We start from the raw sequence: 27890 nt of genomic DNA, 5'->3' as shown, positions 1-27890 counted from the left end.
TACTGTGTGTGTTGTAGGTGAGTTTGGGGAAGTGTGTAGTTATTTATACTGTGTGTGTTGTAGGTGAGTTTGGGGAAGTGTGTAGTTATTTATACTGTGTGTGTTGTAGGTGAGTTGGGGAAGTGTGTAGTTATTTATACTGTGTGTGTTGTAGGTGAGTTTGGGGAAGTGTGTAGTTATTTATACTGTGTGTGTGTGTAGGTGAGTTTGGGGAAGTGTGTAGTTATTTATACTGTGTGTGTTGTAGGTGAGTTTGGGGAAGTGTGTAGTTATTTATACTGTGTGTGTTGTGAGTTTGGGGAAGTGTGTAGGTGTTGAGTGGGGAAGTGTGTAGTTATTTATACTGTGTGTGTTGTAGGTGAGTTTGGGGAAGTGTGTAGTTATTTATACTGTGTGTGTTGTAGGTGAGTTTGGGGAAGTGTGTAGTTATTTATACTGTGTGTGTTGTAGGTGAGTGTGGGGAAGTGTGTAGTTATTTATACTGTGTGTGTTGTAGGTGAGTTTGGGGAAGTGTGTTATTTATACTGTGTGTGTTGTAGGTGAGTTTGTGTGTGTAGTATTTATACTGTGTGTGTGTGGTGGTGTGTGTGTAGTTATTTATACTGTGTGTGTGTGTGTGTGTGTTGTAGGTGAGTTTGGGGTGTGTGTGTGGTGTGTGTGTTATTTATACTGTGTGTGTTTGTGTTGTAGGTGAGTTTGGGGAGTTGTGTAGTTATTTATACTGTGTGTGTGTGTTGTAGGTGAGTTTGGGGAAGTGTGTAGTTATTTATACTGTGTGTGTTGTAGGTGAGTTTGGGGAAGTGTGTAGTTATTTATACTGTGTGTGTTGTAGGTGAGTTTGGGGAAGTGTGTAGTTATTTATACTGTGTGTGTTGTAGGTGAGTTTGGGGAGGTGTGTAGTTATTTATACTGTGTATGTTGTAGTTGAGTTATGGGGAAGTGTGTAGTTATTTATACTGTGTGTGTTGTAGGTGAGTTTGGGGAGGTGTGTAGTTATTTATACTGTGTGTGTTTGTAGGTGAGTTTGGGGAAGTGTGTAGTTATTTATACTGTGTGTGTTGTAGGTGAGTTTGGGGAGTGTGTAGTTATTTATACTGTGTGTGTTGTGAGTTGTAGGTGAGTTTGGGGAAGTGTGTAGTTATTTATACTGTGTGTGTTGTAGGTGAGTTTGGGGAAGTGTGTAGTTATTTATACTGTGTGTGTTGTAGGTGAGTTTGGGGAAGTGTGTAGTTATTTATACTGTGTGTGTTGTAGGTGAGTTTGGGGAAGTGTGTAGTTATTTATACTGTGTGTGTTGTAGGTGAGTTTGGGGAAGTGTGTAGTTATTTATACTGTGTGTGTTGTAGGTGTAGGTGAGTTTGGGGAAGTGTGTAGTTATTTATACTGTGTGTGTGTTGTTGTAGGTGAGTTTGGGGAAGTGTGTAGTTATTTATACTGTGTGTGTTGTAGGTGAGTTTGGGGAAGTGTGTAGTTATTTATACTGTGTGTGTTGTAGGTGAGTTTGGGGAAGTGTGTAGTTATTTATACTGTGTGTGTTGTAGGTGAGTGTGGGGAAGTGTGTAGTTATTTATACTGTGTGTGTTGTAGGTGAGTTTGGGGAAGTGTGTAGTTATTTATACTGTGTGTGTTGTAGGTGAGTTTGGGGAAGTGTGTAGTTATTTATACTGTCTGTGTTGTAGGTGAGTTTGGGGAAGTGTGTAGTTATTTATACTGTGTGTGTTGTAGGTGATTGTGGGGAAGTGTGTAGTTATTTATACTGTGTGTGTTGTAGGTGAGTTTGGGGAGTGTGTAGTTATTTATACTGTGTGTGTGTGTTGTAGGTGAGTTTTTATACTGGGGTTGTAGTGAGTGTGTGTAGTTATTTATACTGTGTGTGTTGTAGGTGAGTTTGGGGAAGTGTGTAGTTATTTATACTGTGTGTGTTGTAGGTGAGTTTGGGGAAGTGTGTAGTTATTTATACTGTGTGTGTTGTAGGTGAGTTTGGGGAAGTGTGTAGTTATTTATACTGTGTGTGTTGTAGGTGAGTGTGGGGAAGTGTGTAGTTATTTATACTGTGTGTGTTGTAGGTGAGTTTGGGGAAGTGTGTAGTTATTTATACTGTGTGTGTTGTAGGTGAGTTTGGGGAAGTGTGTAGTTATTTATACTGTGTGTGTTGTAGGTGAGTTTGGGGAGGTGTGTAGTTATTTATACTGTGTGTGTTGTAGGTGAGTTTGGGGAAGTGTGTAGTTATTTATACTGTGTGTGTTGTAGGTGAGTTTGGGGATGTGTGTAGTTATTTATACTGTGTGTGTGTGTTGTAGGTGAGTTTGGGGAAGTGTGTAGTTATTTATACTGTGTGTGTTTGTTGTAGGTGAGTTTAGGTGGGAAGTGTGTAGTTATTTATACTGTGTGTGTTGTAGGTGAGTGTGGGGAAGTGTGTGTAGTTATTTATACTGTGTGTGTTGTAGGTGAGTTATGGGGAAGTGTGTAGTTATTTATACTGTGTGTGTTGTAGGTGAGTTTGGGGAAGTGTGTAGTTATTTATACTGTGTGTGTTGTAGGTGAGTTTGGGGAAGTGTGTAGTTATTTATACTGTGTGTGTTGTAGGTGAGTTTGGGGAAGTGTGTAGTTATTTATACTGTGTGTGTTGTAGGTGAGTTTGGGGAAGTGTGTAGTTATTTATACTGTGTGTGTTGTAGGTGAGTTTGGGGAAGTGTGTAGTTATTTATACTGTGTGTGTGTGTGTAGGTGAGTTTGGGGAAGTGTGTAGTTATTTATACTGTGTATGTTGTAGGTGAGTGGGGGAAGTGTGTAGTTATTTATACTGTGTGTGTTGTAGGTGAGTTTGGGGAAGTGTGTAGTTATTTATACTGTGTGTGTGTGTTGTAGGTGATTTATTTGGGGTAGGTGAGTTTGGGGAAGTGTGTAGTTATTTATACTGTGTGTGTTGTAGGTGAGTTTGGGGAGGTGTGTAGTTATTTATACTGTGTGTGTTGTAGGTGAGTTTGGGGAAGTGTGTAGTTATTTATACTGTGTGTGTTGTAGGTGAGTTTGGGGAAGTGTGTAGTTATTTATACTGTGTGTGTTGTAGGTGAGTTTGGGGAAGTGTGTAGTTATTTATACTGTGTGTGTTGTAGGTGAGTGTTTATTTATACTGGGGTTGTAAGTGTGTAGTTATTTATACTGTGTGTGTTGTAGGTGAGTGTGGGGAAGTGTGTAGTTATTTATACTGTGTGTGTTGTTTGTAGGTGAGTTTGGGGAAGTGTGTAGTTATTTATACTGTGTGTGTGTGTTGTAGGTGAGTTTGGGGAGGTGTGTAGTTATTTATACTGTGTGTGTGTTGTAGGTGAGTTTGGGGAAGTGTGTAGTTATTTATACTGTGTGTGTTGTAGGTGAGTGTGGGGAAGTGTGTAGTTATTTATACTGTGTGTGTTGTAGGTGAGTTTGGGGAAGTGTGTAGTTATTTATACTGTGTGTGTTGTAGGTGAGTTTGGGGAAGTGTGTAGTTATTTATACTGTGTATGTTGTAGATGAGTTTGGGGAAGTGTGTAGTTATTTATACTGTGTGTGTTGTAGGTGAGTTTGGGGAAGTGTGTAGTTATTTATACTGTGTGTGTTGTAGGTGATTGTGGGGATGTGTGTAGTTATTTATACTGTGTGTGTTGTAGGTGAGTTTGGGGAGGTGTGTAGTTATTTATGCTGTGTGTGTGTGTTGTAGGTGAGTTTGGGGAGGTGTGTAGTTATTTATACTGTGTGTGTTGTAGGTGAGTTTGGGGAAGTGTGTAGTTATTTATACTGTCTGTGTTGTAGGTGAGTTTGGGGAAGTGTGTAGTTATTTATACTGTGTGTGTTGTAGGTGATTTGGGGAGGTGTGTAGTTATTTATACTGTGTGTGTTGTAGGTGAGTGTGGGGAAGTGTGTAGTTATTTATACTGTGTGTGTTGTAGTTGAGATGGGGAAGTGTGGGAAGTGTGTAGTTATTTATACTGTGTGTGTTGTAGGTGAGTTTGGGGAAGTGTTTAGTTATTTATACTGTGTGTGTTGTAGGTGAGTTTGGGGAGGTGTGTAGTTATTTATACTGTCTGTGTTGTAGGTGAGTTTGGGGAGTGTGTAGTTATTTATACTGTGTGTGTTGTAGGTGAGTGTGGGGAAGTGTGTAGTTATTTATACTGTGTGTGTGTGTTGTTGTAGGTGAGTTTGGGGAAGTGTGTAGTTATTTATACTGTGTGTGTGTTGTAGGTGAGTTTGGGGAAGTGTGTAGTTATTTATACTGTGTGTGTTGTAGGTGAGTGTGGGGAAGTGTGTAGTTATTTATACTGTGTGTGTTGTAGGTGAGTGTGGGGAAGTGTGTAGTTATTTATACTGTGTGTGTTGTAGGTGAGTTTGGGGAAGTGTGTAGTTATTTATACTGTGTGTGTTGTAGGTGAGTTTGGGGATGTGTGTAGTTATTTATACTGTGTATGTTGTAGGTGATTGTGGGTGTTGTGTGTAGTTAGTGTGTAGTTATTTATACTTTGTGTGTGTGTTGTAGGTGAGTGTGGGGAAGTGTGTAGTTATTTATACTGTATGTGTTGTAGGTGATTCTGGGGAAGTGTGTAGTTATTTATACTGTGTGTGTTGTAGGTAAGTGTGGGGAAGTGTGTAGTTATTTATACTGTGTGTGTTGTAGGTGAGTGTGGGGAGGTGTGTAGTTATTTATACTGTGTGTGTTGTAGGTGAGTGTGGGGAAGTGTGTAGTTATTTATACTGTGTGTGTTGTAGTTGAGATTGGGGAAATGTGTAGTTATTTATACTGTGTGTGTTGTAGGTGAGTTTGGGGAGGTGTGTAGTTATTTATACTGTCTGTGTTGTAGGTGAGTTTGGGGAAGTGTGTAGTTATTTATTCTGTGTGTATGTGTGTTGTTGGTGAGTGTGGGGAAGTGAGTAGTTATTTATACTGTGTGTGTGTGTTGTAGGTGAGTTTGGGGAAGTGTGTAGTTATTTATACTGTGTGTGTGTTGTAGGTGAGTTTGGGGAGGTGTGTAGTTATTTATACTGTGTGTGTGTGTTGTAGGTGAGTTTGGGGAAGTGTGTAGTTATTTATACTGTGTGTGTGTGTTGTAGGTGAGTTTGGGGATGTGTGTAGTTATTTATACTGTGTATGTTGTAGATGAGTTTGGGGAAGTGTGTAGTTATTTATACTGTCTGTGTTGTAGGTGAGTTTGGGGATGTGTGTAGTTATTTATACTGTGTATGTTGTAGGTGATTGTGGGGAAGTGTGTAGTTATTTATACTTTGTGTGTGTGTTGTAGGTGAGTGTGGGGAGGTGTGTAGTTATTTATACTGTGTATGTTGTAGTTGAGATGGGGAAGTGTCTAGTTATTTATAATGTGTGTGTTGTAGGTGAGTTTGGGAAGTGTTTAGTTATTTATACTGTGTGTGTTGTAGGTGAGTTTGGGGAGGTGTGTAGTTATTTATACTGTGTGTGTTGTAGTTGAGATGGGGAAGTGTGTAGTTATTTATACTGTGTGTGTTGTAGGTGAGTGTGGGGAAGTGTGTAGTTATTTATACTGTGTGTGTTGTAGGTGAGTGTGGGGAAGTGTGTAGTTATTTATACTGTCTATGTTGTAGATGAGTGTGGGGAAGTGTGTAGTTATTTATACTGTGTGTGTTGTAGGTGAGTGTGGGGAGGTGTGTAGTTATTTATACTGTGTGTGTTGTAGGTGAGTGTGGGGAAGTGTGTAGTTATTTATACTGTGTGTGTTGTAGGTGATTGTGGGGAAGTGTGTAGTTATTTATACTTTGTGTGTGTGTTGTAGGTGAGTGTGGGGAGGTGTGTAGTTATTTATACTGTGTGTGTTGTAGGTGAGTGTGGGGAAGTGTGTAGTTATTTATACTGTGTGTGTTGTAGTTGAGATGGGGAAGTGTGTAGTTATTTATACTGTGTGTGTTGTAGGTGATTGTGGGGAAGTGTGTAGTTATTTATACTTTGTGTGTGTGTTGTAGGTGAGTGTGGGGAGGTGTGTAGTTATTTATACTGTGTATGTTGTAGTTGAGATTGGGGAAGTGTCTAGTTATTTATAATGTGTGTGTTGTAGGTGAGTTTGGGAAGTGTTTAGTTATTTATACTGTGTGTGTTGTAGGTGAGTTTGGGGAGGTGTGTAGTTATTTATACTGTGTATGTTGTAGTTGAGATGGGGAAGTGTGTAGTTATTTATACTGTGTGTGTTGTAGGTGAGTGTGGGGAAGTGTGTAGTTATTTATACTGTGTGTGTTGTAGGTGAGTGTGGGGAAGTGTGTAGTTATTTATACTGTCTATGTTGTAGATGAGTGTGGGGGAAGTGTGTAGTTATTTATACTGTGTGTGTTGTAGGTGAGTGTGGGGAGGTGTGTAGTTATTTATACTGTGTGTGTTGTAGGTGAGTGTGGGGAAGTGTGTAGTTATTTATACTGTGTGTGTTGTAGGTGATTGTGGGGAAGTGTGTAGTTATTTATACTTTGTGTGTGTGTTGTAGGTGAGTGTGGGGAGGTGTGTAGTTATTTATACTGTGTGTGTTGTAGGTGAGTGTGGGGAAGTGTGTAGTTATTTATACTGTGTGTGTTGTAGTTGAGATGGGGAAGTGTGTAGTTATTTATACTGTGTGTGTTGTAGGTGAGTTTGGGGAAGTGTTTAGTTATTTATACTGTGTGTGTTGTAGGTGAGTTTGGGGAAGTGTGTAGTTATTTATACTGTCTATGTTGTAGATGAGTTTGGGGAAGTGTGTAGTTATTTATACTGTCTATGTTGTAGATGAGTTTGGGGAAGTGTGTAGTTATTTATACTGTGTGTGTTGTAGGTGATTGTGGGGAAGTGTGTAGTTATTTATACTTTGTGTGTGTGTTGTAGGTGAGTGTGGGGAAGTGTGTAATTATTTATACTGTGTGTTTCGTAGGTGATTCTGGGGAAGTGTGTAGTTATTTATACTGTCTATGTTGTAGATGAGTTTGGGGAAGTGTGTAGTTATTTATACTGTGTGTGTGTTGTAGGTGATTGTGGGGAAGTGTGTAGTTATTTATACTTTGTGTGTGTGTTGTAGGTGAGTGTGGGGAAGTGTGTAGTTATTTATACTGTGTGTTTCGTAGGTGATTCTGGGGAAGTGTGTAGTTATTTATACTGTGTGTGTTGTAGGTAAGTGTGGGGAAGTGTGTAGTTATTTATAATGTGTGTGTTGTAGGTGATTGTGGGGAAGTGTGTAGTTATTTATACTGTGTGTTTTGTAGGTGATTCTGGGGAAGTGTGTAGTTATTTATACTGTGTGTGTTGTAGGTGAGTGTGGGGAGGTGTGTAGTTATTTATACTGTGTGTGTTGTAGGTGAGTGTGGGGAAGTGTGTAGTTATTTATACTGTGTGTGTTGTAGTTGAGATGGGGAAGTGTGTAGTTATTTATACTGTGTGTGTTGTAGGTGAGTTTGGGGAAGTGTTTAGTTATTTATACTGTGTGTGTTGTAGGGAAGTGTGGGGAAGTGTGTAGTTATTTATACTGTGTGTGTTGTAGGTGAGTGTGGGGAGGTGTGTAGTTATTTATACTGTGTGTGTTGTAGGTGAGTGTGGGGAAGTGTGTAGTTATTTATACTGTGTGTGTTGTAGTTGAGATGGGGAAGTGTGTAGTTATTTATACTGTGTGTGTTGTAGGTGAGTTTGGGGAGGTGTGTAGTTATTTATACTGTCTGTGTTGTAGGTGAGTTTGGGAATCATAAAACACGGGACGAGATGTTAAAAACTGTCCATTGTGCCAATAGATGGAATGCACTCGCATGAGATTTGCCGTGATGTTGACAGAGTGGCATGGGAGGTTTATTTCTTAGACTGGGGTAAGATGTCAATTTTTGGGACACATCCTCAGTAGTGTGCCTTCGAATCAGTGGGTGTTTCGGCCTTTAATCACTAAACACCCTCATCAAAGGTGGCCAGCTAAAGGGTGATCAAGCCTTAGCTTGTGTCCCATGCCCAATTAAGATGTCCCACAGGACTGTGCAAGGCAGGGGCGTCCTCTTCTCTGAGCCAGCCATACAGCTGACCGCATACCTCATATGCCCTCCTCAAGTTGGAGGGATCTGAATTGAGTTCTCAGGTGGGGGTGAGGGGTCATGAAGTTATAGCCCAGCAAGGGTCCTTCCGTTTGATCCAGATCCACTGGCTACCTCTTTCAGCTGCTTGAGAAACTGCTCTGACGGTCTGCCGCAGAGCCTGTCCATGGATTCCAAGTTCTTTCAGCAACCTGATGATGGAAGAAGCCACGAATCCTCTGCATCCCACTTCAACTGGCCAGACTTTTGCATTCCAGCCACGCTGAGTTGCGTCTGCTGCCAACTCTGTGTAACGCAGTTTCTTACGTTCGTAGGCCTCTTCAACAGAGTTTTCCCACGGGACTGTGAGCTCTATGATGTACACAGCCTTTCGTGAAGGGGACCAGAGTACCATGTCTGGCCTAAGGTTGGTAGAAGCAATCTCAGGTGGAAAAATGAGTTGCTGGCCAATATCGACAAGCATCTTCCAGTCCCGGGCCATAGCTAGGTGTCCAGTTTCTGGCTTTGTAGGAAGATACTTGGGCCTTTTCTGTCCCTCCCGGATGAATGTTGTTGTTTTGACGGGATTGCTTGTTTTTGGAGGTAATGAATTGGTTGCACTCCTCTTGGTCTCAAGTGCTGCAGCCAGGCTCTTGAGGACCTGATTGTGCCTCCAGGTGTAGCGGCCTTGTGAGAGGCTGGTCTTGCAACCTGTCATTATATGCCTGAGAGTCGCTGGAGCTGGGCAGAGGGGGCAGGTCGAGTCCTCGCCATACCATTGATGTAGATTTTTTGGTGATGGAAGCACATCATAAACAGCTCTTATGATGAAGCTGATGTTGCTTGCCTCCATTTGCCAAAGCTCACTCCAGTTGATCTTTCTCCTCTCCAGGCCTTCCCACCGCGTCCATTGCCCTTGTTTAGCAAGAGAGACAGCCTTTGCACTTCTTGCAGTCTCCTCCTGTCTTCGCACCTCCTCGACCACCAGCTTCCTGCGTTCAGATGTTGTTGCCTTATGGAACGTTGGTTTGCTTGCTGCCAGGCCAAAGCCTCCTCTTCCATGCTGGATATTCCCCACAATGTCTTGGTGTCTCAGGGCTGATGTTGCTTGCTGCACAGCATTGGATGATGTCCATTTCCGTCCAGTTTGTAGGGGAGGTGCAGCCTTGCTAATGGTCTGGTCTTTGGAGTCCTTCAATGTCATATGAAGTCTTACTTTAGAGCACTTGTACTCCTCCGTTAGACTTGTAAGAGGTAGTTCAAGGACCCCTTTGCCATAGAGGCCGATGTTACTCAGGCATCGTGGGACACCCAGCCATTTCTTCACGTATGAGGTAATGGTTCGCTCCATCTTCTCCACTGTTGTTATTGGGACCTCATAGACGGTGAGTGGCCACATTACCCGGGGAGAAGTCCAAACTGTAGGCACCAGAGCTTGAGCCTCCCAGGCAGTAGGGTCTTGTTGATGTTCTCAAGACCGTCGGCGATGTCCTGCCTTACTTGCTGCACTTGATCTTTATCCCGGAGGCTTTCGTTGTACCATCTACCCAGGCTCTTGATGGGTTGCTCAGACACCGTTGGTATCGGGTCATCTCCAATGCAGAACCTCACATCTTTAAGCTGTCCCTTGACTATGGAGATGCTTCGAGATTTGCTTGGCTTGATTTTCATCCGTGCCCACTTGATGTTATCCTGCAGTTTTGCAAGTAGCCGCCTGGTGCATGCTGCAGTGGTGGTCAGTGTAGTCATGTCATCCATGTATGCTCGGATAGGTGGGAGACGGAGCCCTTCCTTAGTTCTCTCACCACCGACCACCCATCTCGATGCCCTGATGATGACTTCCATGGCCATAGTGAAGGCCAGAGGAGAAATTGTACAGCCTGCCATTATGCCTACTTCCAAGCGCTGCCATGTTGTTGTGAAGTCAGGTGTTGTGAAACACAATTGCAGGTCTTGGAAATAGGCCTTTACCAGTGTAGTGATGGGTTCTGGTACGTGGAAAATGTTGAAGGATTCCCAGAGGAGTTCATGGGGAACTGAGCCAAAGGCATTGGCCAAGTCGAGGAAGATGACATAGAGGTCTCTCTTGTCCTTCTTAGCTGTTTGGATCTGGTGCCAAATCATACTAGTATGTTCCAGGCAACCAGAGAAACCAGGAATGCCTGCTTTCTGTACAGATGTATCAATGTACTTGTTCCTTTCCAGATAAGTGGACAGCCTCTGTGCTATTATACTGAAAAGATCTTCCCTTCGACGTTGAGAAGGGAGATTGGTCGGAATTGACTGATGTCTGTCGCATCCTTCTCTTTCGGGATTAGCACACCACCAGCCCTTCGCCATGCCTTTGGTATTATTTCCTTCTGCCACACTATCCTCATGAGCCTCCAAAGAAAGCGTAGAACATCCGGGGCGTTCTTGTAGAGCTTGTATGGTACTCCATTAGGCCCAGGAGCCGAGGCCGCTCTTGCTCTTCGGACAACGTTCTCTACTTCCCTCCATTTTGGAGGGTCAGTGTCCAGATTGAATTCTGGTGGTTGAATAGGTGGGATGTCATGTGGGATGATTATCTGCTCATGCCTTTTCATGTCCTGGTGGACCTTTTCCAGATGTTCTTCCAGTTCAGGCTTTGTAGTTTTTAGGATTCCGCACTTTTCCTTTGCGAAGAGATCTTTGACAAACTTAAAGGGGTTTTTATAGAACCGTGTTCTTGAGTGTTCCTTTTCCTACGAAGTTTCCTTAAGTTTTCTGCTCTTCGCAAGGTTGCCAGCCGACATTTAATGTCTGCTTGGAGTAGCATGAGACCTTCTCTCTCTGCATCAGAGGCCTTCTTCCACTGCTTCCTCAGCTGCCTTCTCTCTCTGACAAGTATCTCGATCTCCTGCTGTCTCCTAGATTTGGCTGGCGCGGGAGGTGTCTTGCCACTTCTCCTTTCGTTTACGCCAAAGCGCTCTTCTCCGTAGTGGTAGATAATGTCTCCCATCCTTTCAAGCTTTTTCTCTGCTTTTCCTACCTGTTGTTCCAAGATTTTTGTCAGGTCGTTGTTGATTGTTTCCCACTCTCTCTTTTCAACGGCTTTGGGCCATTTCACACTCGGTCTGTGCCCTTTGATCTTTTCCTCTTTTAGAGGTCTCTGTGGTTGGGTGAGTTCATCCACCGGCATTTCTGTGCTTGTGTTATCCTCCTCAGTTACAGGGGTGCTGATGCTCTGCGAACTTTGGTTTGCGTCCCGTCGCTGTGCTTCATTCGACTGATTTGACTGGCTGCTTCGTAAAAAGTACTGGTCAATGCGAGGTCCCTGTCTCTGCTTCTCTAACAAGCACCTTTTCCTCCCTTGATGGATCCTTAACCCCCTTGCCGATGTTACTCTCTCCCAACCACAGCTGCACACCTGAAGTGTGTGTCCTGCTGCTGTTATGGTTGTCTCATGTGCTGTGTTCCTACTCGTAGTCGTTTCCGTTCCTGGGTCCGTAACCGTGTGATCAGTCGTTGAGCCATCTTGCGCCCAGCTCTCGCAGGCTCTAGGGGTATGTTTCTTTGTTGACTTTCAGTAGCACTTAGTGGGTGTCTCCAACATACTGAAACAGCGTCGGAGACTGCCAACATGGGTAGCTAACCCATGACAGCCCCAGTGGGGTCTATTCCCTCCGGTCAGCTGTCTCTCCAAGCTGTCACACAGACTTTCCTATGTTGTCAGCTGTCCTTTCACAGCAGTCACTGGACTGGTCCAGATAATCAGAATCATAAAACACGGGACGAGATGTTAAAAACTGTCCATTGTGCCAATAGATGGAATGCACTCGCATGAGATTTGCCGTGATGTTGACAGAGTGGCATGGGAGGTTTATTTCTTAGACTGGGGTAAGATGTCAATTTTTGGGACACATCCTCAGTAGTGTGCCTTCGAATCAGTGGGTGTTTCGGCCTTTAATCACTAAACACCCTCATCAAAGGTGGCCAGCTAAAGGGTGATCAAGCCTTAGCTTGTGTCCCATGCCCAATTAAGATGTCCCACAGGACTGTGCAAGGCAGGGGCGTCCTCTTCTCTGAGCCAGCCATACAGCTGACCGCATACCTCATATGCCCTCCTCAAGTTGGAGGGATCTGAATTGAGTTCTCAGGTGGGGGTGAGGGGTCATGAAGTTATAGCCCAGCAAGGGTCCTTCCGTTTGATCCAGATCCACTGGCTACCTCTTTCAGCTGCTTGAGAAACTGCTCTGACGGTCTGCCGCAGAGCCTGTCCATGGATTCCAAGTTCTTTCAGCAACCTGATGATGGAAGAAGCCACGAATCCTCTGCATCCCACTTCAACTGGCCAGACTTTTGCATTCCAGCCACGCTGAGTTGCGTCTGCTGCCAACTCTGTGTAACGCAGTTTCTTACGTTCGTAGGCCTCTTCAACAGAGTTTTCCCACGGGACTGTGAGCTCTATGATGTACACAGCCTTTCGTGAAGGGGACCAGAGTACCATGTCTGGCCTAAGGTTGGTAGAAGCAATCTCAGGTGGAAAAATGAGTTGCTGGCCAATATCGACAAGCATCTTCCAGTCCCGGGCCATAGCTAGGTGTCCAGTTTCTGGCTTTGTAGGAAGATACTTGGGCCTTTTCTGTCCCTCCCGGATGAATGTTGTTGTTTTGACGGGATTGCTTGTTTTTGGAGGTAATGAATTGGTTGCACTCCTCTTGGTCTCAAGTGCTGCAGCCAGGCTCTTGAGGACCTGATTGTGCCTCCAGGTGTAGCGGCCTTGTGAGAGGCTGGTCTTGCAACCTGTCATTATATGCCTGAGAGTCGCTGGAGCTGGGCAGAGGGGGCAGGTCGAGTCCTCGCCATACCATTGATGTAGATTTTTTGGTGATGGAAGCACATCATAAACAGCTCTTATGATGAAGCTGATGTTGCTTGCCTCCATTTGCCAAAGCTCACTCCAGTTGATCTTTCTCCTCTCCAGGCCTTCCCACCGCGTCCATTGCCCTTGTTTAGCAAGAGAGACAGCCTTTGCACTTCTTGCAGTCTCCTCCTGTCTTCGCACCTCCTCGACCACCAGCTTCCTGCGTTCAGATGTTGTTGCCTTATGGAACGTTGGTTTGCTTGCTGCCAGGCCAAAGCCTCCTCTTCCATGCTGGATATTCCCCACAATGTCTTGGTGTCTCAGGGCTGATGTTGCTTGCTGCACAGCATTGGATGATGTCCATTTCCGTCCAGTTTGTAGGGGAGGTGCAGCCTTGCTAATGGTCTGGTCTTTGGAGTCCTTCAATGTCATATGAAGTCTTACTTTAGAGCACTTGTACTCCTCCGTTAGACTTGTAAGAGGTAGTTCAAGGACCCCTTTGCCATAGAGGCCGATGTTACTCAGGCATCGTGGGACACCCAGCCATTTCTTCACGTATGAGGTAATGGTTCGCTCCATCTTCTCCACTGTTGTTATTGGGACCTCATAGACGGTGAGTGGCCACATTACCCGGGGAGAAGTCCAAACTGTAGGCACCAGAGCTTGAGCCTCCCAGGCAGTAGGGTCTTGTTGATGTTCTCAAGACCGTCGGCGATGTCCTGCCTTACTTGCTGCACTTGATCTTTATCCCGGAGGCTTTCGTTGTACCATCTACCCAGGCTCTTGATGGGTTGCTCAGACACCGTTGGTATCGGGTCATCTCCAATGCAGAACCTCACATCTTTAAGCTGTCCCTTGACTATGGAGATGCTTCGAGATTTGCTTGGCTTGATTTTCATCCGTGCCCACTTGATGTTATCCTGCAGTTTTGCAAGTAGCCGCCTGGTGCATGCTGCAGTGGTGGTCAGTGTAGTCATGTCATCCATGTATGCTCGGATAGGTGGGAGACGGAGCCCTTCCTTAGTTCTCTCACCACCGACCACCCATCTCGATGCCCTGATGATGACTTCCATGGCCATAGTGAAGGCCAGAGGAGAAATTGTACAGCCTGCCATTATGCCTACTTCCAAGCGCTGCCATGTTGTTGTGAAGTCAGGTGTTGTGAAACACAATTGCAGGTCTTGGAAATAGGCCTTTACCAGTGTAGTGATGGGTTCTGGTACGTGGAAAATGTTGAAGGATTCCCAGAGGAGTTCATGGGGAACTGAGCCAAAGGCATTGGCCAAGTCGAGGAAGATGACATAGAGGTCTCTCTTGTCCTTCTTAGCTGTTTGGATCTGGTGCCAAATCATACTAGTATGTTCCAGGCAACCAGAGAAACCAGGAATGCCTGCTTTCTGTACAGATGTATCAATGTACTTGTTCCTTTCCAGATAAGTGGACAGCCTCTGTGCTATTATACTGAAAAAGATCTTCCCTTCGACGTTGAGAAGGAGATTGGTCGGAATTGACTGATGTCTGTCGCATCCTTCTCTTTCGGGATTAGCACACCACCAGCCCTTCGCCATGCCTTTGGTATTATTTCCTTCTGCCACACTATCCTCATGAGCCTCCAAAGAAAGCGTAGAACATCCGGGCGTTCTTGTAGAGCTTGTATGGTACTCCATTAGGCCCAGGAGCCGAGGCCGCTCTTGCTCTTCGGACAACGTTCTCTACTTCCCTCCATTTTGGAGGGTCAGTGTCCAGATTGAATTCTGGTGGTTGAATAGGTGGGATGTCATGTGGGATGATTATCTGCTCATGCCTTTTCATGTCCTGGTGGACCTTTTCCAGATGTTCTTCCAGTTCAGGCTTTGTAGTTTTTAGGATTCCGCACTTTTCCTTTGCGAAGAGATCTTTGACAAACTTAAAGGGGTTTTTATAGAACCGTGTTCTTGAGTGTTCCTTTTTCCTACGAAGTTTCCTTAAGTTTTCTGCTCTTCGCAAGGTTGCCAGCCGACATTTAATGTCTGCTTGGAGTAGCATGAGACCTTCTCTCTCTGCATCAGAGGCCTTCTTCCACTGCTTCCTCAGCTGCCTTCTCTCTCTGACAAGTATCTCGATCTCCTGCTGTCTCCTAGATTTGGCTGGCGCGGGAGGTGTCTTGCCACTTCTCCTTTCGTTTACGCCAAAGCGCTCTTCTCCGTAGTGGTAGATAATGTCTCCCATCCTTTCAAGCTTTTTCTCTGCTTTTCCTACCTGTTGTTCCAAGATTTTTGTCAGGTCGTTGTTGATTGTTTCCCACTCTCTCTTTTCAACGGCTTTGGGCCACTTCACACTCGGTCTGTGCCCTTTGATCTTTTCCTCTTTTAGAGGTCTCTGTGGTTGGGTGAGTTCATCCACCGGCATTTCTGTGCTTGTGTTATCCTCCTCAGTTACAGGGGTGCTGATGCTCTGCGAACTTTGGTTTGCGTCCCGTCGCTGTGCTTCATTCGACTGATTTGACTGGCTGCTTCGTAAAAAGTACTGGTCAATGCGAGGTCCCTGTCTCTGCTTCTCTAACAAGCACCTTTTCCTCCCTTGATGGATCCTTAACCCCCTTGCCGATGTTACTCTCTCCCAACCACAGCTGCACACCTGAAGTGTGTGTCCTGCTGCTGTTATGGTTGTCTCATGTGCTGTGTTCCTACTCGTAGTCGTTTCCGTTCCTGGGTCCGTAACCGTGTGATCAGTCGTTGAGCCATCTTGCGCCCCAGCTCTCGCAGGCTCTAGGGGTATGTTTCTTTGTTGACTTTCAGTAGCACTTAGTGGGTGTCTCCAACATACTGAAACAGCGTCGGAGACTGCCAACATGGGTAGCTAACCCATGACAGCCCCAGTGGGGTCTATTCCCTCCGGTCAGCTGTCTCTCCAAGCTGTCACACAGACTTTCCTATGTTGTCAGCTGTCCTTTCACAGCAGTCACTGGACTGGTCCAGATAATCAGAATCATAAAACACGGGACGAGATGTTAAAAACTGTCCATTGTGCCAATAGATGGAATGCACTCGCATGAGATTTGCCGTGATGTTGACAGAGTGGCATGGGAGGTTTATTTCTTAGACTGGGGTAAGATGTCAATTTTTGGGACACATCCTCAGTAGTGTGCCTTCGAATCAGTGGGTGTTTCGGCCTTTAATCACTAAACACCCTCATCAAAGGTGGCCAGCTAAAGGGTGATCAAGCCTTAGCTTGTGTCCCATGCCCAATTAAGATGTCCCACAGGACTGTGCAAGGCAGGGGCGTCCTCTTCTCTGAGCCAGCCATACAGCTGACCGCATACCTCATATGCCCTCCTCAAGTTGGAGGGATCTGAATTGAGTCCTCAGGTGGGGGTGAGGGGTCATGAAGTTATAGCCCAGCAAGGGTCCTTCCGTTTGATCCAGATCCACTGGCTACCTCTTTCAGCTGCTTGAGAAACTGCTCTGACGGTCTGCCGCAGAGCCTGTCCATGGATTCCAAGTTCTTTCAGCAACCTGATGATGGAAGAAGCCACGAATCCTCTGCATCCCACTTCAACTGGCCAGACTTTTGCATTCCAGCCACGCTGAGTTGCGTCTGCTGCCAACTCTGTGTAACGCAGTTTCTTACGTTCGTAGGCCTCTTCAACAGAGTTTTCCCACGGGACTGTGAGCTCTATGATGTACACAGCCTTTCGTGAAGGGGACCAGAGTACCATGTCTGGCCTAAGGTTGGTAGAAGCAATCTCAGGTGGAAAAATGAGTTGCTGGCCAATATCGACAAGCATCTTCCAGTCCCGGGCCATAGCTAGGTGTCCAGTTTCTGGCTTTGTAGGAAGATACTTGGGCCTTTTCTGTCCCTCCCGGATGAATGTTGTTGTTTTGACGGGATTGCTTGTTTTTTGGAGGTAATGAATTGGTTGCACTCCTCTTGGTCTCAAGTGCTGCAGCCAGGCTCTTGAGGACCTGATTGTGCCTCCAGGTGTAGCGGCCTTGTGAGAGGCTGGTCTTGCAACCTGTCATTATATGCCTGAGAGTCGCTGGAGCTGGGCAGAGGGGGCAGGTCGAGTCCTCGCCATACCATTGATGTAGATTTTTTGGTGATGGAAGCACATCATAAACAGCTCTTATGATGAAGCTGATGTTGCTTGCCTCCATTTGCCAAAGCTCACTCCAGTTGATCTTTCTCCTCTCCAGGCCTTCCCACCGCGTCCATTGCCCTTGTTTAGCAAGAGAGACAGCCTTTGCACTTCTTGCAGTCTCCTCCTGTCTTCGCACCTCCTCGACCACCAGCTTCCTGCGTTCAGATGTTGTTGCCTTATGGAACGTTGGTTTGCTTGCTGCCAGGCCAAAGCCTCCTCTTCCATGCTGGATATTCCCCACAATGTCTTGGTGTCTCAGGGCTGATGTTGCTTGCTGCACAGCATTGGATGATGTCCATTTCCGTCCAGTTTGTAGGGGAGGTGCAGCCTTGCTAATGGTCTGGTCTTTGGAGTCCTTCAATGTCATATGAAGTCTTAGTCTTATACTGTGTGTGTTGTAGGTGAGTGTGGGGAAGTGTGTAGTTATTTATACTGTGTGTGTTGTAGGTGAGTGTGGGGAAGTCTGTAGTTATTTATACTGTGTATGTTGTAGATGAGTTTGGGGAAGTGTGTAGTTATTTATACTGTCTGTGTTGTAGGTGAGTTTGGGGAAGTGTGTAGTTATTTATACTGTGTGTGTTGTAGGTGAGTTCTGGGATGTGTGTAGTTATTTATACTGTGTGTGTTGTAGGTGAGTTTGGGGAGGTGTGTAGTTATTTATGATGTGTGTGTGTGCTGTAGGTGAGTTTGGGGAGGTGTGTAGTTATTTATACTGTGTATGTTGTAGTTGAGATGGGGAAGTGTGTAGTTATTTATACTGTGTGTGTTGTAGGTGAGTTTGGGGAGGTGTGTAGTTATTTATACTGTGTGTGTGTTGTAGGTGAGTTTGGGGAAGTGTGTAGTTATTTATACTGTGTGTGTTGTATGTGAGTTTGGGGAGGTGTGTAGTTATTTATACTGTGTGTGTTGTAGGTGAGTTTGGGGAAGTGTGTAGTTATTTATACTGTGTGTGTTGTAGCTGAGTTTGGGGAAGTGTGTAGTTATTTATACTGTGTGTGTTGTAGGTGAGTTTGGGGAGGTGTGTAGTTATTTATACTGTCTGTGTTGTAGGTGAGTTTGGGGAAGTGTGTAGTTATTTATACTGTGTGTGTTGTAGGTGATTGTGGGGAAGTGTGTAGTTATTTATACTGTGTGTGTGTGTTGTAGGTGAGTTTGGGGAAGTGTGTAGTTATTTATACTGTGTGTGTGTGTTGTAGGTGAGTTTGGGGAGGTGTGTAGTTATTTATACTGTGTGTGTGTTGTAGGTGAGTTTGGGGAAGTGTGTATTTATACTGTGTGTGTTGTAGGTGAGTGTGGGGAAGTGTGTAGTTATTTATACTGTGTGTGTTGTAGGTGAGTGTGGGGAAGTGTGTAGTTATTTATACTGTGTGTGTTGTAGGTGAGTTTGGGGAAGTGTGTAGTTATTTATACTGTGTATGTTGTAGATGAGTTTGGGGAAGTGTGTAGTTATTTATACTGTCTGTGTTGTAGGTGAGTTTGGGGGTGTGTGTAGTTATTTATACTGTGTATGTTGTAGGTGATTGTGGGGATGTGTGTAGTTATTTATACTGTGTGTGTTGTAGGTGAGTTTGGGGAGGTGTGTAGTTATTTATGCTGTGTGTGTGTGTTGTAGGTGAGTTTGGGGAGGTGTGTAGTTATTTATACTGTGTGTGTTGTAGGTGAGTTTGGGGAAGTGTGTAGTTATTTATACTGTCTATGTTGTAGATGAGTTTGGGGAAGTGTGTAGTTATTTATACTGTGTGTGTTGTAGGTGATTGTGGGGAGGTGTGTAGTTATTTATACTGTGTGTGTTGTAGGTGAGTGTGGGGAAGTGTGTAGTTATTTATACTGTGTGTGTTGTAGTTGAGATGGGGAAGTGTGTAGTTATTTATACTGTGTGTGTTGTAGGTGAGTTTGGGGAAGTGTTTAGTTATTTATACTGTGTGTGTTGTAGGTGAGTTTGGGGAGGTGTGTAGTTATTTATACTGTCTGTGTTGTAGGTGAGTTTGGGGAGGTGTGTAGTTATTTATACTGTGTGTGTTGTAGGTGAGTGTGGGGAAGTGTGTAGTTATTTATACTGTGTGTGTGTGTTGTAGGTGAGTTTGGGGAGGTGTGTAGTTATTTATACTGTGTGTGTGTTGTAGGTGAGTTTGGGGAAGTGTGTAGTTATTTATACTGTGTGTGTTGTAGGTGAGTGTAGGGAAGTGTGTAGTTATTTATACTGTGTGTGTTGTAGGTGAGTGTGGGGAAGTGTGTAGTTATTTATACTGTGTGTGTTGTAGGTGAGTTTGGGGAAGTGTGTAGTTATTTATACTGTGTATGTTGTAGATGAGTTTGGGGAAGTGTGGGGAGGTGTGTAGTTATTTATACTGTCTGTGTTGTAGGTGAGTTTGGGGATGTGTGTAGTTATTTATACTGTGTGTGTTGTAGGTGAGTGTGGGGAAGTGTGTAGTTATTTATACTTTGTGTGTGTGTTGTAGGTGAGTGTGGGGAAGTGTGTAGTTATTTATACTGTATGTGTTGTAGGTGATTCTGGGGAAGTGTGTAGTTATTTATACTGTGTGTGTTGTAGGTGAGTTTGGGGAAGTGTTTAGTTATTTATACTGTGTGTGTTGTAGGTGAGTTTGGGGAGGTGTGTAGTTATTTATACTGTCTGTGTTGTAGGTGAGTTTGGGGAGGTGTGTAGTTATTTATACTGTGTGTGTTGTAGGTGAGTGTGGGGAAGTGTGTAGTTATTTATACTGTGTGTGTGTGTTGTAGGTGAGTTTGGGGAGGTGTGTAGTTATTTATACTGTGTGTGTGTTGTAGGTGAGTTTGGGGAAGTGTGTAGTTATTTATACTGTGTGTGTTGTAGGTGAGTGTAGGGAAGTGTGTAGTTATTTATACTGTGTGTGTTGTAGGTGAGTGTGGGGAAGTGTGTAGTTATTTATACTGTGTGTGTTGTAGGTGAGTTTGGGGAAGTGTGTAGTTATTTATACTGTGTATGTTGTAGATGAGTTTGGGGAAGTGTGTAGTTATTTATACTGTCTGTGTTGTAGGTGAGTTTGGGGATGTGTGTAGTTATTTATACTGTGTGTGTTGTAGGTGATTGTGGGGAAGTGTGTAGTTATTTATACTGTTGTGTGTGTTTGTAGGTGAGTGTGGGGAAGTGTGTAGTTATTTATACTGTATGTGTTGTAAGGTGAGTTATTTATACTGGGGTTGTAAGTGTGGGGAAGTGTGTAGTTATTTATACTGTGTGTGTTGTAGGTAAGTGTGGGGAAGTGTGTAGTTATTTATACTGTGTGTGTTGTAGGTGAGTGTGGGGAGGTGTGTGGGGAAGTGTGCTTAGTTATTTATACTGTGTGTGTTGTAGGTGAGTGTGGGGAAGTGTGTAGTTATTTATACTGTGTGTGTTGTAGGTGAGATGGGGAAGTGTGTAGTTATTTATACTGTGTGTGTTGTAGGTGAGTTTGGGGAAGTGTGTAGTTATTTATACTGTCTGTGTTGTAGGTGAGTTTGGGGAAGTGTGTAGTTATTTATACTGTGTGTATGTGTGTTGTTGGTGAGTGTGGGGAAGTGTGTAGTTATTTATACTTTGTATACTGTGTGTGTGTGTTGTAGGTGAGGTGAGTTTGGGGAAGTGTGTGAGTTTGGGGAGTTATTTATACTGTGTGTGTGTTGTAGGTGAGTTTGGGGAGGTGTGTAGTTATTTATACTGTGTGTGTGTGTTGTAGGTGAGTTTGGGGAAGTGTGTGTAGTTATTTATACTGTGTGTGTGTGTTGTAGGTGAGTTTGGGGATGTGTGTAGTTATTTATACTGTGTATGTTGTAGATGAGTTTGGGGAAGTGTGTAGTTATTTATACTGTGTGTGTGTTGTAGGTGAGTTTGTAGTAGGAAGTGTGTAGTTATTTATACTGTGTGTGTTGTAGGTGATTTGGGGAAGTGTGTAGTTATTTATACTGTTGTGTTGTAGTGTGTTGTAGGTGAGTGTGGGGAGGTGTGTAGTTATTTATACTGTGTGTGTTGTAGGTGAGTTGAGATGGGGAAGTGTCTAGTTATTTATACTGTGTGTGTTGTAGGTGAGTTTGGGAAGTGTTTAGTTATTTATACTGTGTGTGTTGTAGGTGAGTTTGGGGAGGTGTGTAGTTATTTATACTGTGTATGTTGTAGGTGAGATGGGGAAGTGTGTAGTTATTTATACTGTGTGTGTTGTAGGTGAGTGTGGGGAAGTGTGTAGTTATTTATACTGTGTGTGTTGTAGGTGAGTGTGGGGAAGTGTGTAGTTATTTATACTGTCTATGTTGTAGATGAGTGTGGGGAAGTGTGTAGTTATTTATACTGTGTGTGTTGTAGGTGAGTTTGGGGAGGTGTGTAGTTATTTATACTGTGTGTGTTGTAGGTGAGTGTGGGGAAGTGTGTAGTTATTTATACTGTGTGTGTTGTAGGTGATTTGGGGAAGTGTGTAGTTATTTATACTTTGTGTGTGTGTTGTAGGTGAGTGTGGGGAGGTGTGTAGTTATTTATACTGTGTGTGTGAGTGTAGGTGAGTGTGGGGAAGTGTGTAGTTATTTATACTGTGTGTGTTGTAGGGAGATGGGGAAGTGTGTAGTTATTTATACTGTGTGTGTTGTAGGTGAGTTTGGGGAAGTGTGTAGTTATTTATACTGTGTGTGTGTGTAGGTGAGTTTGGGGAGGTGTGTAGTTATTTATACTGTGTATGTTGTAGTTGAGTTTGGGGAAGTGTCTAGTTATTTATAATGTGTGTGTTGTAGGTGAGTTTGGGAAGTGTGTAGTTATTTATACTGTGTGTGTTGTAGGTGAGTTTGTGTAGTGAGTTATTTATACTGTGTGTGTTGTAGTTGAGATGTAGGGGAAGTGTGTAGTTATTTATACTGTGTGTGTTGTAGGTGAGTGTGGGGAAGTGTGTAGTTATTTATACTGTGTGTGTGGTGTAGGTGAGTTTGGGGAAGTGTGTAGTTATTTATACTGTGTATGTTGTAGATGAGTGTGGGGAAGTGTGTAGTTATTTATACTGTGTGTGTTGTAGGTGAGTGTGGGGAAGTGTGTAGTTATTTATACTGTGTGTGTGTGTAGGTGAGTTTGGGGAAGTGTGTAGTTATTTATACTGTGTGTGTTGTAGGTGAGTTGTGGGGAAGTGTGTAGTTATTTATACTTTGTGTGTGTGTGTTAGTTAGGTGAGTGTGGGGAGGTGTGTAGTTATTTATACTGTGTGTGTTGTAGGTGAGTTTGGGGAAGTGTGTAGTTATTTATACTTTATGTGTGTTGTAGGTGAGTTTGGGGAGGTGTGTAGTTATTTATACTGTGTGTGTTGTAGGTGAGTTTGGGGAAGTGTGTAGTTATTTATACTGTGTGTGTTGTAGGTGAGTTTGGGGAAGTGTGTAGTTATTTATACTGTGTGTGTTGTAGATGAGTTTTATTTATACTGGGGAAGTGTGTAGTTATTTATACTGTCTGTGTTGTAGGTGAGTTTGGGGAAGTGTGTAGTTATTTATACTGTGTGTGTTGTAGGTGATTGTGGGGAAGTGTGTAGTTATTTATACTGTGTGTGTGTGTGTTGTAGGTGAGTGTGGGGAAGTGTGTAGTTATTTATACTGTGTGTGTTGTAGGTGATTCTGGGGAAGTGTGTAGTTATTTATACTGTGTGTGTTGTAGATGAGTTTGGGGAAGTGTGTAGTTATTTATACTGTGTGTGTGTTGTAGGTGATTTGGGGAAGTGTGTAGTTATTTATACTGTGTGTGTTGTAGGTGAGTGTGGGGAAGTGTGTAGTTATTTATACTGTGTGTGTTGTAGGTGAGTTTGGGGAAGTGTGTAGTTATTTATACTGTGTGTGTTGTAGGTGAGTGTGGGAAGTGTGTAGTTATTTATAATGTGTGTGTTTTGGGGAGGTGTGTAGTAGGTGATTGTGGGGAAGTGTGTAGTTATTTATACTGTGTGTTTTGTAGGTGAGTTTGGGGAAGTGTGTAGTTATTTATACTGTGTGTGTTGTAGGTGAGTGTGGGGAGTGTGTAGTTATTTATACTGTGTGTGTTGTAGGTGAGTGTGGGGAAGTGTGTAGTTATTTATACTGTGTGTGTTGTAGGAGATGGGGAAGTGTGTAGTTATTTATACTGTGTGTGTTGTAGGTGAGTTTGGGGAAGTGTTTAGTTATTTATACTGTGTGTGTTGTAGGTGAGTTGGGGAAGTGTGTAGTTATTTATACTGGTGTGTTGTAGTTGAGATGGGAAGTGTGTAGTTATTTATACTGTGTAGTTATTTATACTGTGTGTGTTGTAGGTGAGTGTGGGGAGGTGTGTAGTTATTTATACTGTGTGTGTTGTAGGTGAGTGTGGGGAAGTGTGTAGTTATTTATACTGTGTGTGTTGTAGGTGAGTTTGGGGAAGTGTGTAGTTATTTATACTGTGTGTGTTGTAGGTGAGTTTGGGGAAGTGTGTAGTTATTTATACTGTGTGTGTTGTAGGTGAGTTTGGGGAAGTGTGTAGTTATTTATACTGTTAGGTGAGTTTGGGGAAGTGTGTAGTTATTTATACTGTGTGTGTTGTAGGTGAGTTTGTGAGTTATTTATACTGGGGAGTGTGTAGTTATTATTTATACTGTGTGTGTTGTTTGTAGGTGTGTGTTAGGTGAGTTTGGGGAAGTGTGTAGTTATTTATACTGTGTATGTTGTAGGGAGTTTGGGGAGTGTGTAGTTATTTATACTGTGTGTGTTTGTAGGTGAGTTTGGGGAAGTGTAGTTATTTATACTGTGTGTGTGTTGTAGGTGAGTGTGGGGAAGTGTGTAGTTATTTATACTGTGTGTGTTGTAGGTGAGTGTGGGGAAGTGTGTAGTTATTTATACTGTGTGTGTTGTAGGTGAGTTTGGGGAAGTGTGTAGTTATTTATACTGTGTGTGTTGTAGGTGAGTTTGGGGAAGTGTGTAGTTATTTATACTGTGTGTGTTGTAGGTGAGTTTGGGGAGTGTGTAGTTATTTATACTGTGTGTGTTGTAGGTGATGTGTTATTTATTCTGGGTGTGTTGTTGGTGTAGTTATTTATACTGTGTGTGTTGTAGGTGAGTTTGGGGAGGTGTGTAGTTATTTATACTGTGTGTGTTGTAGGTGAGTTTGGGGAGGTGTGTAGTTATTTATACTGTGTGTGTTGTAGGTGAGTTTGGGGAAGTGTGTAGTTATTTATACTGTCTGTGTTGTAGTGAGTTTGGGGAAGTGTGTAGTTATTTATACTGTGTGTGTTGTAGGTGATTGTGGGGAAGTGTGTAGTTATTTATACTGTGTGTGTGTGTTGTAGGTGAGTTTGGGGATGTGTGTAGTTATTTATACTGTGTTGTAGGTGAGTGTGGGGAAGTGTGTAGTTATTTATACTGTGTGTGTTGTAGGTGAGTTTGGGGAAGTGTGTAGTTATTTATACTGTGTGTGTTGTAGGTGAGTTGGGGAAGTGTGTAGTTATTTATACTGTGTGTGTTGTAGGTGAGTTTGGGAAGTGTGTAGTTATTTATACTGTGTGTGTTGTAGGTGAGTTTGGGGAAGTGTGTAGTTATTTATACTGTGTGTGTTGTAGGTGAGTTTGGGGAAGTGTGTAGTTATTTATACTGTGTGTGTTGTTGTAGGTGAGTTTGGGGAGTGTGTAGTTATTTATACTGTGTGTGTGTGTTGTGGGGAGTGTGAGTTATTTATACTGTGTGTGTGTTGTAGGTGAGTGTGGGGAAGTGTTATTTATACTGTGTGTGTTGTAGGTGAGTGTGGGGAAGTGTGTAGTTATTTATACTGTGTGTGTTGTAGGTGAGTGTGGGGAAGTGTGTAGTTATTTATACTGTGTGTGTTGTAGGTGAGTTTGGGGAAGTGTGTAGTTATTTATACTGTGTATGTTGTAGATGAGTTTGGGGAAGTGTGTAGTTATTTATACTGTCTGTGTTGTAGGTGAGTTTGGGGATGTGTGTAGTTATTTATACTGTGTGTTGTAGGTGATTGTGGGGAAGTGTGTAGTTATTTATACTGTGTGTGTTGTAGGTGAGTGTGGGGAGGTGTGTAGTTATTTATACTGTGTGTGTTGTAGGTGAGTTCTGTGGGAAGTGTGTAGTTATTTATACTGTGTGTGTTGTAGGTGAGTGTGGGGAAGTGTGTAGTTATTTATACTGTGTGTGTTGTAGGTGAGTGTGGGGAGGTGTGTAGTTATTTATACTGTGTGTGTTGTAGGTGAGTGTGGGGAGGTGTGTAGTTATTTATACTGTGTGTGTTGTAGGTGAGTTTGGGGAAGTGTGTAGTTATTTATACTGTGTGTGTTGTAGGAGATGGGGAAGTGTGTAGTTATTTATACTGTTGTAGGTGAGTTTGGGGAGGTGTGTAGTTATTTATACTGTCTGTGTTGTAGGTGAGTTTGGGGAAGTGTGTAGTTATTTATTCTGTGTGTATGTGTGTTGTTGGTGAGTGTGGGGAAGTGAGTAGTTATTTATACTGTGTGTGTGTGTGTTGTAGGTGAGTTTGGGGAAGTGTGTAGTTATTTATACTGTGTGTGTGTTGTAGGTGAGTTTGGGGAGGTGTGTAGTTATTTATACTGTGTGTGTGTGTTGTAGGTGAGTTTGGGGAAGTGTGTAGTTATTTATACTGTGTGTGTGTGTTGTAGGTGAGTTTGGGGATGTGTGTAGTTATTTATACTGTGTGTGTTGTAGGTGAGTTTGGGGAAGTGTGTAGTTATTTATACTGTGTGTGTTGTAGGTGAGTTTGGGGAAGTGTGTAGTTATTTATACTGTGTGTGTTGTAGGTGAGTGTGGGGAAGTGTGTAGTTATTTATACTGTGTGTGTGTGTTGTAGGTGAGTTTGGGTATGTGTGTAGTTATTTATACTGTGTGTGTTGTAGGTGAGATGGGGAAGTGTGTAGTTATTTATACTGTGTGTGTTGTAGGTGAGTTTGGGAAGTGTGTAGTTATTTATACTGTGTGTGTTGTTTGTAGGTGAGTTTGGGGAGGTGTGTAGTTATTTATACTGTGTGTGTTGTAGGTGAGTGTGGGGAAGTGTGTAGTTATTTATACTGTGTGTGTTGTAGGTGATTTGGGGAAGTGTGTAGTTATTTATACTGTGTGTGTTGTGGTGAGTGTGGGGAGGTGTGTAGTGTAGTTATTTATACTGTGTGTGTTGTAGGTGAGTTGTATGGGGAAGTGTGTAGTTATTTATACTGTGTGTGTTGTAGGTGAGTTTGGGGAGGTGTGTAGTTATTTATACTGTGTGTGGGGAAGTGTGTAGTTATTTATACTTTGTAGGTGAGTGTGGGGAAGTGTGTAGTTATTTATACTGTGTGTGTTGTAGTTGAGTGTGGGGAAGTGTGTAGTTATTTATACTGTGTGTGTTGTAGGTGAGTGTGGGGAGGTGTGTAGTTATTTATACTGTGTGTGTTGTAGGTGAGTGTGGGTGTGTAGTTATTTATATTTATACTGTGTGTTGTTGATAGGTGAGTTATTTATACTGTGGGGAAGTGTGTAGTTATTTATACTGTGTGTGTTGTTGTAGGTGAGTGTGGGGAGTGTGTAGTTATTTATACTGTGTGGTTGTAGGTGAGTGTGGGAAGTGTGTTTATTTATACTGTGTGTGTTGTAGGTTGAGTGTGGGGGAAGTGTGTAGTTATTTATACTGTGTGTGTTGTAGGTGAGTTTGGGGAAGTGTGTAGTTATTTATACTGTGTGTGTTGTAGGTGAGTTTGGGGAAGTGTGTTAGTTATTTATACTGTGTGTGTTGTAGGTGAGTTTGGGGAGGTGTGTAGTTATTTATACTGTGTGTGTTGTAGGTGAGTTTGGGGAAGTGTGTAGTTATTTATACTGTGTGTGTTGTTGTAGGTGAGTGTGTGGGGAAGTGTGTAGTTATTTATACTGTGTGTGTTGTAGGTGAGTTATTTATACTGTGTAAGTGTGTTATTTATACTGTGTGTGTTGTAGGTGAGTTTGGGGAAGTGTGTAGTTATTTATACTGTGTGTGTTGTAGGTGAGTTTGGGGAAGTGTGTAGTTATTTATACTGTGTGTGTTGTAGGTGAGTTTGGGGAAGTGTGTAGTTATTTATACTGTGTGTGTTGTAGTTGTGTGAGTGTGGGGAAGTGTGTAGTTATTTATACTGTGTGTGTTGTGTTGTAGGTGAGTTTGGGGAAGTGTGTAGTTATTTATACTGTGTGTGTGGTGAGTGTGGGGAGGTGTAGGTGAGTGTTGTAGGGAGTTTGGGGAAGTGTGTAGTTATTTATACTGTGTGTGTTGTAGGGGGAGTGTAGTTATTTATACTGGTAGAAGTGTGGTGATTATTTATACTGAGTGTGTGTGTTATTTATACTGTGTGTGTTGTTGTAGTGTGAGTTATTTATACTGGTGGAGGTGAGTGTGTGTTATTTATACTGTGTGTTGTAGGGAAGTGTGAGTTGTGGTAGGTGATTGTGGGGAAGTGTGTAGTTATTTATACTGTGTGTGTTGTAGGTGAGTGTGGGGAAGTGTGTAGTTATTTATACTGTGTGTGTTGTAGTTGAGATGGGGAAGTGTGTAGTTATTTATACTGTGTGTGTTGTAGGTGAGTTTGGGAAGTGTTTAGTTATTTATACTGTGTGTGTTGTAGGTGAGTTTGGGGAAGTGTGTAGTTATTTATACTGTCTGTGTTTGTAGGTGAGTTTGGGGGAGTGTGTTTAGTTATTTATACTGTGTGTGTTGTAGGTGATTGTGGGGAAGTGTGTAGTTATTTATACTGTGTGTGTTGTTGTTGGTGAGTGTGGGGGAGTGTGTAGTTATTTATACTGGAAGTGGGGAAGTGTGTAGTTATTTATACTGTGTGTGTTGTAGGTGAGTTGAGATGGGGAAGTGTGTAGTTATTTATACTGTGTGTGTTGTAGGTGAGTGTGGGGAAGTGTGTAGTTATTTATACTGTGTGTTGTAGGTGAGTGTGGGGAAGGTGATTTATACTGTGTGTGTGTGTAGTTATTTATACTTTATACTGTGTGTGT

General features: G+C 43.1%; 1 protein-coding gene across 2 annotated transcripts in view; it reads left to right on the top strand.

The window, feature by feature from the left end:
- The window catches only part of epha4b (eph receptor A4b), a 197148-nt gene that overhangs the window by 142297 nt on the left and 26961 nt on the right, over window positions 1-27890 (top strand). The gene's annotated exons all lie outside the window — the stretch shown is intronic.

This window comes from Oncorhynchus gorbuscha, linkage group LG08, assembly GCF_021184085.1.
Source record: "Oncorhynchus gorbuscha isolate QuinsamMale2020 ecotype Even-year linkage group LG08, OgorEven_v1.0, whole genome shotgun sequence".
In the NCBI taxonomy this organism is placed as follows: Eukaryota; Metazoa; Chordata; class Actinopteri; order Salmoniformes; family Salmonidae; genus Oncorhynchus; species Oncorhynchus gorbuscha.
The sequence above is the reverse complement of the archived record's forward strand: the minus strand, read 5'-3'. Positions and strand labels throughout refer to the sequence as shown.